A 13,221-nucleotide genomic window follows, 5' to 3' on the forward strand; every position below is an offset into this window, starting at 1 on the left:
AGTGGTTGTCCCCTAACCAGACCAGCACCAACAGTGGTTGTCCCCTAGCCAGACCAGCACCAACAGTGGTTGTCCCCTAGTCAGACCAACACCAACAGTGGTTGTCCCCTAGTCAGACCAACAGTGGTTGTCCCCTAACCAGACCAGCACCAACAGTGGTTGTCCCCTAGCCAGACCAGCACCAACAGTGGTTGTCCCCTAGCCAGACCAGCACCAACAGTGGTTGTCCCCTAGCCAGACCAGCACCAACAGTGGTTGTCCCCTAGTCAGACCAGCACCAACAGTGGTTGTCCCCTAGTCAGACCAGTACCAACAGTGGTTGTCCCCTAGCCAGACCAGTACCAACAGTGGTTGTCCCCTAGTCAGACCAACACCAACAGTGGTTGTCCCCTAGCCAGACCAGCACCAACAGTGGTTGTCCCCTAGTCAGACCAGCACCAACAGTGGTTGTCCCCTAGCCAGACCAGCACCAACAGTAGTTGTCCCCTATCCAGACCAGCACCAACAGTGGTTGTCCCCTAGCCAGACCAGCACCAACAGTGGTTGTCCCCTAGCCAGACCAGCACCAACAGTTTTTGTCCCCTAGCCAGACCAGCACCAACAGTGGTTGTCCCCTAGTCAGACCAGCACCAACAGTGGTTGTCCCCTAGTCAGACCAGCACCAACAGTGGTTGTCCCCTAGTCAGACCAGTACCAACAGTGGTTGTCCCCTAGCCAGACCAGCACCAACAGTGGTTGTCCCCTAGCCAGACCAGTACCAACAGTGGTTGTCCCCTAGTCAGACCAGCACCAACAGTGGTTGTCCCCTAGCCAGACCAACACCAACAGTGGTTGTCCCCTAGTCAGACCAGCACCAACAGTGGTTGTCCCCTAGTCAGACCAGCACCAACAGTGGTTGTCCCCTCGTCAGACCAGCACCAACAGTGGTTGTCCCTTAGCCAGACCAGCACCAACAGTGGTTGTCCCCTAGCCAGACCAGCACCAACAGTGGTTGTCCCCTAGTCAGACCAGCACCAACAGTGGTTGTCCCCTAGTCAGACCAGCACCAACAGTGGTTGTCCCCTAGTCAGACCAGTACCAACAGTGGTTGTCCCCTAGTCAGACCAGTACCAACAGTGGTTGTCCCCTAGCCAGACCAGCACCAACACTGGTTGTCCCCTAGCCAGACCAGTACCAACAGTGGTTGTCCCCTAGTCAGACCAACACCAACAGTGGTTGTCCCCTAGCCAGACCAACACCAACAGTGGTTGTCCCCTAGTCAGACCAGCACCAACAGTGGTTGTCCCCTAGCCAGACCAGCACCAACAGTGGTTGTCCCCTAGTCAGACCAGCACCAACAGTGGTTGTCCCCTAGCCAGACCAGCACCAACAGTGGTTGTCCCCTAGCCAGACCAGCACCAACAGTGGTTGTCCCCTAGCCAGACCAGTACCAACAGTGGTTGTCCCCTAGTCAGACCAGCACCAACAGTGGTTGTCCCCTAACCAGACCAGCACCAACAGTGGTTGTCCCCTAGCCAGACCAGCACCAACAGTGGTTGTCCCCTAGTCAGACCAACAGTGGTTGTCCCCTAGTCAGACCAACAGTGGTTGTCCCCTAGTCAGACCAGTACCAACACTGGTTGTCCCCTAGCCAGACCAGCACCAACAGTGGTTGTCCCCTAGCCAGACCAGTACCAACAGTGGTTGTCCCCTAGTCAGACCAACACCAACAGTGGTTGTCCCCTAGCCAGACCAGCACCAACAGTGGTTGTCCCCTAGCCAGACCAACACCAACAGTGGTTGTCCCCTAGTCAGACCAACAGTGGTTGTCCCCTAACCAGACCAGCACCAACAGTGGTTGTCCCCTAGCCAGACCAGCACCAACAGTGGTTGTCCCCTAGTCAGACCAACACCAACAGTGGTTGTCCCCTAGTCAGACCAACAGTGGTTGTCCCCTAACCAGACCAGCACCAACAGTGGTTGTCCCCTAACCAGACCAGCACCAACAGTGGTTGTCCCCTAGCCAGACCAGCACCAACAGTGGTTGTCCCCTAGCCAGACCAGTACCAACAGTGGTTGTCCCCTAGCCAGACTAGCACCAACAGTGGTTGTCCCCTAGCCAGACCAGTACCAACAGTGGTTGTCCCCCAGCCAGACCAGTACCAACAGTGGTTGTCCCCTAGCCAGACTAGCACCAACAGTGGTTGTCCCCTAGCTAGACCAGCACCAACAGTGGTTGTCCCCCAGCCAGACCAGCACCAACAGTGGTTGTCCCCTAGCCAGACCAGTACCAACAGTGGTTGTCCCCTAGTCAGACCAGCACCAACAGTGGTTGTCCCCTAGCCAGACCAGTACCAACAGTGGTTGTCCCCTAGCCAGACAAGCACCAACAGTGGTTGTCCCCTAGTCAGACCAGTACCAACAGTGGTTGTCCCCTAGTCAGACCAGCACCAACAGTGGTTGTCCCCTAGTCAGACCAACACCAACAGTGGTTGTCCCCTAGTCAGACCAGCACCAACAGTGGTTGTCCCCTAGCCAGACCAGTACCAACAGTGGTTGTCCCCTAGCCAGACCAGCACCAACAGTGGTTGTCCCCTAGTCAGAACAGCACCAACAGTGGTTGTCCCCTAGCCAGACCAGCACCAACAGTGGTTGTCCCCTAGCCAGACCAGCACCAACAGTGGTTGTCCCCTAGCCAGACCAGCACCAACACTGGTTGTCCCCTAGCCAGACCAGCACCAACACTGGTTGTCCCCTAGCCAGACCAGTACCAACAGTGGTTGTCCCCTAGCCAGACCAGCACCAACAGTGGTTGTCCCCTAGCCAGACCAGCACCAACAGTGGTTGTCCCCTAGCCAGACCAGCACCAACACTGGTTGTCCCCTAGCCAGACCAGCACCAACAGTGGTTGTCCCCTAGCCAGACCAGTACCAACAGTGGTTGTCCCCTAGCCAGACCAGTACCAACAGTGGTTGTCCCCTAGTCAGACCAGCACCAACAGTGGTTGTCCCCTAGTCAGACCAGCACCAACAGTGGTTGTCCCCTAGCCAGACCAGTACCAACAGTGGTTGTCCCCTAGCCAGACCAACACCAACAGTGGTTGTCCCCTAGTCAGACCAGCACCAACAGTGGTTGTCCCCTAGTCAGACCAGCACCAACAGTGGTTGTCCCCTAGCCAGACCAGCACCAACAGTGGTTGTCCCCTAGCCAGACCAGCACCAACAGTGGTTGTCCCCTATCCAGACCAGCACCAACAGTGGTTGTCCCCTAGTCAGACCAGCACCAACAGTGGTTGTCCCCTAGTCAGACCAGCACCAACAGTGGTTGTCCCCTAGCCAGACCAGCACCAACAGTGGTTGTCCCCTAGCCAGACCAGCACCAACAGTGGTTGTCCCCTAGCCAGACCAGCACCAACAGTGGTTGTCCCCTAGCCAGACCAGCACCAACAGTTGTTGTCCCCTAGCCAGACCAGCACCAACAGAGTTTGTCCCCTAGCCAGACCAGCACCAACAGGGGTTGTCCCCTAGTCAGACCAGCACCAACACTGGTTGTCCCCTAGCCAGACCAGCACCAACAGAGTTTGTCCCCTAGCCAGACCAGCACCAACAGTGGTTGTCCCCTAGCCAGACCAGCACCAACAGAGTTTGTCCCCTAGCCAGACCAGCACCAACACTGGTTGTCCCCTAGCCAGACCAGCACCAACAGAGTTTGTCCCCTAGCCAGACCAGCACCAACAGGGGTTGTCCCCTAGCCAGACCAGCACCAACAGTGGTTGTCCCCTAGCCAGACCAGCACCAACAGAGTTTGTCCCCTAGCCAGACCAGCACCAACAGTGGTTGTCCCCTAGCCAGACCAGCACCAACAGTGGTTGTCCCCTAGCCAGACCAGCACCAACAGTGGTTGTCCCCTAGCCAGACCAGCACCAACAGTGGTTGTCCCCTAGCCAGACCAGCACCAACAGGGGTTGTCCCCTAGCCAGACCAGCACCAACAGGGGTTGTCCCCTAGCCAGACCAGCACCAACAGGGGTTGTCCCCTAGCCAGACCAGCACCAACAGTGGTTGTCCCCTAGCCAGACCAGCACCAACAGTGGTTGTCCCCTAGCCAGACCAGCACCAACAGTGGTTGTCCCCTAGCCAGACCAGCACCAACAGTGGTTGTCCCCTAGCCAGACCAGCACCAACAGTGGTTGTCCCCTAGCCAGACCAGCACCAACAGTGGTTGTCCCCTAGCCAGACCAGCACCAACAGTGGTTGTCCCCTAGCCAGACCAGCACCAACAGTGGTTGTCCCCTAGCCAGACCAGCACCAACAGTGGTTGTCCCCTAGCCAGACCAGCACCAACAGTGGTTGTCCCCTAGCCAGACCAGCACCAACAGTGGTTGTCCCCTAGCCAGACCAGCACCAACAGTGGTTGTCCCCTAGCCAGACCAGCACCAACAGTGGTTGTCCCTTAGCCAGACCAGCACCAACAGTGGTTGTCCCCTAGTCAGACCAGCACCAACAGTGGTTGTCCCCTAGCCAGACCAGCACCAACAGTGGTTGTCCCCTAGCCAGACCAGCACCAACAGTGGTTGTCCCCTAGCCAGACCAGCACCAACAGTGGTTGTCCCCTAGCCAGACCAGCACCAACAGTGGTTGTCCCCTAGCCAGACCAGCACCAACAGTGGTTGTCCCCTAGCCAGACCAGCACCAACAGTGGTTGTCCCCTAGCCAGACCAGCACCAACAGTGGTTGTCCCCTAGCCAGACCAGCACCAACAGTGGTTGTCCCCTAGCCAGACCAGCACCAACAGTGGTTGTCCCCTAGCCAGACCAGCACCAACAGTGGTTGTCCCCTAGCCAGACCAGCACCAACAGTGGTTGTCCCCTAGCCAGACCAGCACCAACAGTGGTTGTCCCCTAGCCAGACCAGCACCAACAGTGGTTGTCCCCTAGCCAGACCAGCACCAACAGTGGTTGTCCCCTAGCCAGACCAGCACCAACAGTGGTTGTCCCTTAGCCAGACCAGCACCAACAGTGGTTGTCCCCTAGTCAGACCAGCACCAACAGTGGTTGTCCCCTAGCCAGACCAGCACCAACAGTGGTTGTCCCCTAGCCAGACCAGCACCAACAGTGGTTGTCCCCTAGCCAGACCAGCACCAACAGTGGTTGTCCCCTAGCCAGACCAGCACCAACAGTGGTTGTCCCCTAGTCAGACCAGCACCAACAGTGGTTGTCCCCTAGCATGACCAGCACCAGCACCAGCCGGACTAGATCCAGGCAGGAAGGCCATTGATGTTATTGTGAGAAAGAAATTAGGTTTTGTTTCCTGATAGCAATCTCTGGATCATATGAGGAGAATTATAACTTCTCTCTATGTCTCTCTTTCTCTCTCTGGCAATAATAACTTCTCACAGAGAGAGAGAGAGACAGACAGAGACAGAGAGAAAGAGAGAGAGAGACAAACAGAGAGACAGAGAGAGAGAGAGAGAGAGAGAGAGAGAGAGAGAGAGAGAGAGAGAGAGAGAGAGAGCGCGCGAGACAGAGAGACAGAGAGAGAGACAGAGAGACGGAGAGAAAGACAGAGAGACAGAGAGAGAGACAGAGAGACAGAGAGAGAGACAGAGAGACGGAGAGACGGAGAGAGAGACAGAGAGACAGAGAGAGAGAGAGAGAGACATGATAGCTATACCCAGTAGGTGTCTCTTAACAACAACACAAGCCCTCACATGGTCCTCTTCCTAACTCAACAGACCCACTCTGAGATGACGCAGGAGAAAGACAACAGAAAAGCTAACAAAGATATGACAGTAAATCATCATTAAAATCATGTGGTTTAGAGGTTCCCTGTAATACTGCCATGTGTGTGTGTGTGTGTGGGTGTGTGTGTGTGTGTGTGTGTATGCAGTGGTGTAAAGTACTTTAACCTCTACTTTAAAGTACTACTTAAGTCGTTTTTTGGGGTATCTGCACTTTACTTCACTATTTATATTTTTGACAACTTTTACTTCACTACATTCCTTCCACTACATACAAATCATTAAAATCCAGATGGAAAATATTTACACAAGAAGCAACCTAATATCACACAGTCAAACTCTTCAGTCATTTAGTAAGTTCCCCGTTCTCAGGCCCGGTGTTTCAACACAGCGGCTCTTTATGTCATTTTTATCTGAGCAGTCAACGCCAACAGTTCTTCCTAAGGTACGTTTTACTCCATACATTTTCCCTGACACCCAAAAAGTACTCGTTACATTTTGAATGCTTAGCAGGACAGGAAAATGGTCCAATTTATGTATTTATCAAGAAAACATCCCTGGTCATCTCTACTGCCTCTGATCTAGCGGACTCACTAAACACACATGCTTCATATGTAAATTATGTCTGAGTGTCCGTAAAAAAACACAACAGCAAAATAGTGCTGTCTGGTTTTCTTAATATAAGCAATTTGAAATGATTTATACTTTTACTTTTGATACTTAAGTATGTTTTAAACCACATACTTTTCTTTACTTTTACTTAAGTAGTATTTTACTGGGTGACTTTCACTTGAGTCATTTTCTATAATTAAAAAAAATACTTTTACTCAAGTATGACAATTGAGTACTTGTTCCACCACTGTGTGTACTGTATATGTGTGTGAGTGTGTGTGTGTGTGTGTGCGTGTGCGTGTGCCCAAAATAGTCCATTGATGAAACCCAGCTACTTTACTTGACTTATCCCTTTTACATCTAATCATGAGAAGCGTTTACTTTATTAAAACTCTAGTTACTACTCAGGCCAGTCAATAATAATGTGGTTCTGGGTAAATCTCTATGGTCACCAGTTAATCCAGTAATTAACAGAACAGAGGAAAGGGGAAGGAGCTCTTTCCTAATATCACACCACAGGACCACAGTGACTCAATGAGAACCCCCCCCCCCCTCCACCTCACTCCCTCTCTGTGGCTCTAAAAGGACGCCATTGTGTGAGAGCTATCTCCATGGTTACTGCTTGAGAACTGTAAACCTTCTAGAGTTATCAGCATTCCTGCCTCCTTCCGCGCAGCACTGTAGCAAAGCAGATCAGTTCACCACCAATCCAATCTGACTTCATAATGAAACACATCACACAGCATTTCATTGAAACAACAAAAAACACAGGAATTTTCCATCTGGCAGGGAATTAATTAAAGTAGAATTACTGATGGAGGGTTGGAGAGTGTGGAGCAATATTGAAACCCGGCCTCCGCCACCACCACCACCACACTAACCTAACACCCAGGGAGGGTGATGTGAACGTGGGCTGGTGTACGTGTGACGAGGCAGGGACAGGCTGAACTCTCTTCACCTCCCTGTAGGGGAAGCCAGAGGCTCTGGATCACCTGTTAGCAGGCAGACTAGGGACAGAATCCGCTCCATGACAGAAGTCAGTGTCCGTACTATAACTATGGATACTGTAAAAGAACCAGTCGGTTCAGACTAGAGAAAAGCTCTTCTATCAAGGAGCTGCTTATTGAACCTCAGTCCATCCAGCTGGTCTAAGCATCTACTGAAGTTCCCTCTGGGAACAATCTTGTTCTATTGTAGTCTATTCTATCCTAATATATTCTATTACGTTCTAGTCTACTTTAATCTATTATATTCTATTACCTTCTAGTCTATTCTATTCAAAATACATTATATTCTATTCTATTTTAGTCTATTTTAGTCTATTCTAATATATTATATTATATTCTATTACATTCTAGTCTATTCTAATACATTATATTCTATTCTAGTCTATTATATTCTAATATATTATATTATATTACCTTCTAGTCTATTCTAATACATTCTATTATATTCTAGTCTATTCTATTACATTCTAGTCTATTATATTCTAATACATTATATTCTATTCTAGTCTATTCTATTCTAATACATTCTATTCTATTACATTCTAGTCTACTCTAATCTAATATATTCTATTACATTCTAGTCTACTCTAATCTAATATATTCTATTACATTCTAGTCTATTCTATTCTAATACATTCTATTCTATTACATTCTAGTCTACTCTAATCTATTATATTCTATTACATTCTAGTCTATTCTATTCTAATACATTCTATTCTAATATATTATATTCTATTCTAATATATTATATTCTATTCTAATATATTATATGATATTCTAATATATTATATTATATTCTAATACATTCTATTCTATTCTAATATATTATGTTATATTCTAATACATGCGACTCTATTCTAATGCATTCTATTCTATTCTAATATATTATATTATATTCTAATACATTCTATTATAATATATTATATTATTTTCTAATACATTCTATTCTATTCTAGTCTATTCTATTCTAATATATTCTCTTCTATTACATTCTAGTCTATTCTATTCTAATATATTTTCTTCTATTACATTCTAGTCTATTCTATTCTAATACATTCTATTCTATTACATTCTAGTCTATTCTATTCTAATACATTCTATTCTATTACATTCTAGTCTATTCTATTCTAATACATTCTATTCTATTACATTCTAGTCTATTCTAATACATTCTATTGTAGTCTATTCTATCCTTATATATTCTATTACATTCTAGTCTAGTCTACTCCAATCTATTATATTATATTACCTTCTAGTCTATTCTATTCTAATACATTCTATTCTATTCTAGTCTATTTTATTCTAATATATTCTATTCTAGTATACTCTAATCTATTATATTATTTTACCTTCTAGTCTATTCTAATATATTATATTATATTCTAGGCTATTCTATTCTAATATGTTCTATTCTAATCTATTCTATTCTAATATATTCTAATATAATATATTATGTTCTAATATATTATATTGTAATCTATTGTAATCCAATACATTCTAATCTATTATATTATATGCTATTCTAATTTATTATAATACATTATATTCTAATATATTACAATCCATTCTAATATATTATATTATAATATATTATAATCTATTCTAATATATTCTAAACTATGCTAATCTATTATATTCTAATATATTATATTATATCTGTTTTATTCTAATCTATTATATTGTGATCTATTCTAATATATTCTGTTCTAATCTATTATATTCTATATGGTTTGTCAGTATAGAGATCTCTGTGTGTGTGTGTGTGTGTGTGTGTGTGTGCGTGTGTGTGTGTGTGTGCGTGCGCTAAAGCAGAAGGCCTGTGTCACAAGGGTGGTGCCACATTAGTAATGCTATTACTAAGATAGCATTATTATATTACTCAATGAATATGCTATTTATAAGAGTAGAATCACTAACTGTTACGGAAGAACACTCAATTACATATCATTGGACTAAATGATATATCCTAAATGCCACAGCCGCAAGCTGCACAGATATAAAAAGGCTATTTTCCATTCAGTGTGCACATGAATAAGTGATGTAGTGTCTTAGCTGGAAAGGCCCCTGGATAAAATGTATTTTCACTTAAATATAATGAATCATATTATAGTACAACATGTAATGCAATATCAGACTGATTCCTAGTCAACAACCAGACCTGTGTCCATTAGACAGGAACGGTCTGGTAAACTCCTCCCTCCCTCCTCACTGGCATTTTCATTGGGGTGTAAAAATCATGCAACAATCGCACCTTTGTTTGTGTCAGATAGAGGAAGAGAGAGTGAGACAATGCGACCCCTATTGTGGCCTAATGAGCGGGCAGAGCCTGAACACACAGTGATGTGCTAACCCCAGAGTCCTCACTGCTGGCTGGGGAGGAAGACTCCTCTCTCTGTCCTGGTTCCCCATCAACCTATAGTGAGATGGAGAAAGACAGAGGACCAGGGTTTCATAGCAGACCTGGATTCAAATAAGAATTTGTTTTCTTTATTTGACCGTTTGATTGAGCTTGCCTGGAGTGCCATATGGGTGGGGTTTGCACTTTTGGGAATATTCTATTGCTTAAATTGCACCAGGCAAGATCAATGAAGCACAGCTAAAGTATCTGATAGTTAACCAATACTATTAAGCCAATCATCTGTATTACAGACAAATGCTGCCCCCTGCTGGAAAAATGTATTAATTTCTGTTGTAGGAACATAAAGTAAGAATATATAGTAGAACACACTGTAAGAACACACAGTAAGAATATACAGTAAGAACGCACAGTAAGAACTCACAGTAAGAATATACAGTAAGAACACACAGTAGAATACATTGTAAGAACACACAGTAAGAATATACAGTAAGAACTCACAGTAAGAACTCACAGTAAGAATATACAGTAAGAACACACAGTAGAATACACAGTAAGAACACACAGTAAGAATAAACAGTAAGAACACACAGTAAGAACATACAGTAAGAACACACAGTAAGAATATACAGTAAGAATATACAGTAAGAATATACAGTAAGAATATACAGTAAGAATATACAGTAAGAAGACACGCAGTAAGAAAACAGGAAAGGGAAAACAAGTTATGAATATAATATACAAGTGTTTGTTCCAATTAGTTTCAATGAACATTCTTAACTAAGGTCAGTAGGTCAGGGTTTCACTGTGGACAACTTGGTTAATGTGAAACATGGTTCATCTTGACTGAGGGAGTTCAACTGCAACAGTCATTTAATTAGACCATATTAGCCCACATTGCTCCATCACCATATTACATTGCTGACACTGACTGAATCAAATGCTTGCCTCAACCCACTGCCCAAACCCCTAACATCAGAGCCAGTCCAGCAGTCTGCCCAAACCCCTAACATCAGCAGCCAGTCCAGCAGTCTGCCCAAACCCCTAACATCAGAGCCAGTCCAGCAGTCTGCCCAAACCCCTAACATCAGAGCCAGTCCAGCAGTCTGCCAGAGAACCTAGAATAACACAGTGAGACTGAGCCTCATGTAGAAAAGGCCCTGGAGACCTCTCATGTTTCCAACCGTGAAGACATGGAGATTTATACTGTAGTCATAACAAAGGAGGAACAACACTGACACACACACACACACACACTAAAAGACTTGGGGTCGTGGCCACAACCATGTGAAGTACAGGAGTGCTGTCCAACTCAAGTCATGATGGATGAGCTACAGACCGGTGAGACAACACTGGGTCATCCTATAGTCATCAGAACACTGGGTCATCCTATAGTCATCAGAACACTGAGACAATACTGGGTCATCCTATTGTCATCAGAACACTGAGACAATACTGGGTCATCCTATAGTCATCAGAACACTGAGACAATACTGGGTCATCCTATAGTCATCAGAACACTGAGACAACACAGGGTCATCCTATTGTCATCAGAACACTGAGACAATACTGGGTCATCCTATAGTCATCAGAACACTGGGTCATCCTATAGTCATCAGAACACTGAGACAATACTGGGTCATCCTATTGTCATCAGAACACTGAGACAATACTGGGTCATCCTATAGTCATCAGAACACTGAGACAATACTGGGTCATCCTATAGTCATCAGAACACTGAGACAACACAGGGTCATCCTATTGTCATCAGAACACTGAGACAATACTGGGTCATCCTATAGTCATCAGAACACTGGGTCATCCTATAGTCATCAGAACACAAGGTCATCCTATAGTCATCAGAACACTGAGACAATACTGGGTCATCCTATAGTCATCAGAACACTGGGTCATCCTATAGTCATCAGAACACAAGGTCATCCTATAGTCATCAGAACACTGAGACAACACTGGGTCATCCTATAGTCATCAGAACACTGAGACAATACTGGGTCATCCTATAGTCATCAGAACACTGAGACAATACTGGGTCATCCTATAGTCATCAGAACACTGGGTCATCCTATAGTCATCAGAACACTGAGACAATACTGGGTCATCCTATAGTCATCAGAACACTGAGACAATACTGGGTCATCCTATAGTCATCAGAACACTGAAACAACACTGGGTCATCCTATAGTCATCAGAACACTGAGACAATACTGGGTCATCCTATAGTCATCAGAACACTGAAACAACACTGGGTCATCCTATAGTCATCAGAACACAAGGTCATCCTATAGTCATCAGAACACTGAGACAATACTGGGTCATCCTATTGTCATCAGAACACTGAGACAATACTGGGTCATCCTACAGCCATCAGAACACTGGGTCATCCTATAGTCATCAGAACACTGAGACAATACTGGGTCATCCTATAGTCATCAGAACACTGAGACAATACTGGGTCATCCTATAGTCATCAGAACACTGAGACAACACTGGGTCATCCTATAGTCATCAGAACACTGGGTCATCCTATAGTCATCAGAACACTGAGACAATACTGAGTCATCCTATTGTCATCAGAACACTGAGACAACACTGGGTCATCCTATAGTCATCAGAACACTGAGACAACACTGGGTCATCCTATAGTCATCAGAACACTGACAATACTGGGTCATCCTATAGTCATCAGAACACTGGGTCATCCTATAGTCATCAGAACACTGAGACAATACTGGGTCATCCTATAGTCATCAGAACACTGAGACAACACTGGGTCATCCTATAGTCATCAGAACACTGAGACAATACTGGGTCATCCTATAGTCATCAGAACACTGGGTCATCCTATAGTCATCAGAACACAAGGTCATCCTATAGCCATCAGAACACTGAAACAACACTGGGTCATCCTATAGCCATCAGAACACAGACAACACTGGGTCATCCTATAGTCATCAGAACACAAGGTCATCCTATAGTCATCAGAACACAAGGTCATCCTATAGCCATCAGAACACTGAAACAACACTGGGTCATCCTATAGCCATCAGAACACTGAGACAACACTGGGTCATCCTATAGTCATCAGAACACTGAGACAACACTGGGTCATCCTATAGTCATCAGAACACAGACAACACTGGGTCATCCTATAGTCATCAGAACACTGAGACAATACTGGGTCATCCTATAGTCATCAGAACACTGGGTCATCCTATAGTCATCAGAACACTGAGACAACACTGGGTCATCCTATAGTCAACAGAACATAACATAGGGTTTGCCCTTTCCAGAAACAACCTCTAGCCCATACCACCTCGGGACATCTTGGCTGTGCCCAAAATGGCTCCCTATTCCCTATTTAGTGGGATACTATTCAGCAGCACCCACAGGGCTCTGGTCAAGAAGAGTAGTGCACTAGAAAGAGATTAGGATGCCATTTGGTACACAGATGTAGATTTGAAAGGATTGAGAAGGTCATGGGAGAATGGGTGGGGGTTGTTTCTGAACT

The 13,221-nt window shown here is 45.6% G+C and overlaps 2 protein-coding genes across 2 annotated transcripts in view; one reads left to right on the top strand and one right to left on the bottom strand.

Annotated features, from left to right (window-relative positions):
- Window positions 1-13,221, bottom strand: part of LOC120040153 (ATP synthase subunit d, mitochondrial-like) — a 272,738-nt gene that overhangs the window by 249,692 nt on the left and 9,825 nt on the right. The window lies entirely within an intron of this gene.
- Window positions 1-13,221, top strand: part of LOC120040150 — a 284,372-nt gene that overhangs the window by 225,395 nt on the left and 45,756 nt on the right. The window lies entirely within an intron of this gene.

This window comes from Salvelinus namaycush, unplaced genomic scaffold (genome assembly GCF_016432855.1).
Source record: "Salvelinus namaycush isolate Seneca unplaced genomic scaffold, SaNama_1.0 Scaffold33, whole genome shotgun sequence".
Lineage (NCBI taxonomy): Eukaryota > Metazoa > Chordata > Actinopteri > Salmoniformes > Salmonidae > Salvelinus > Salvelinus namaycush.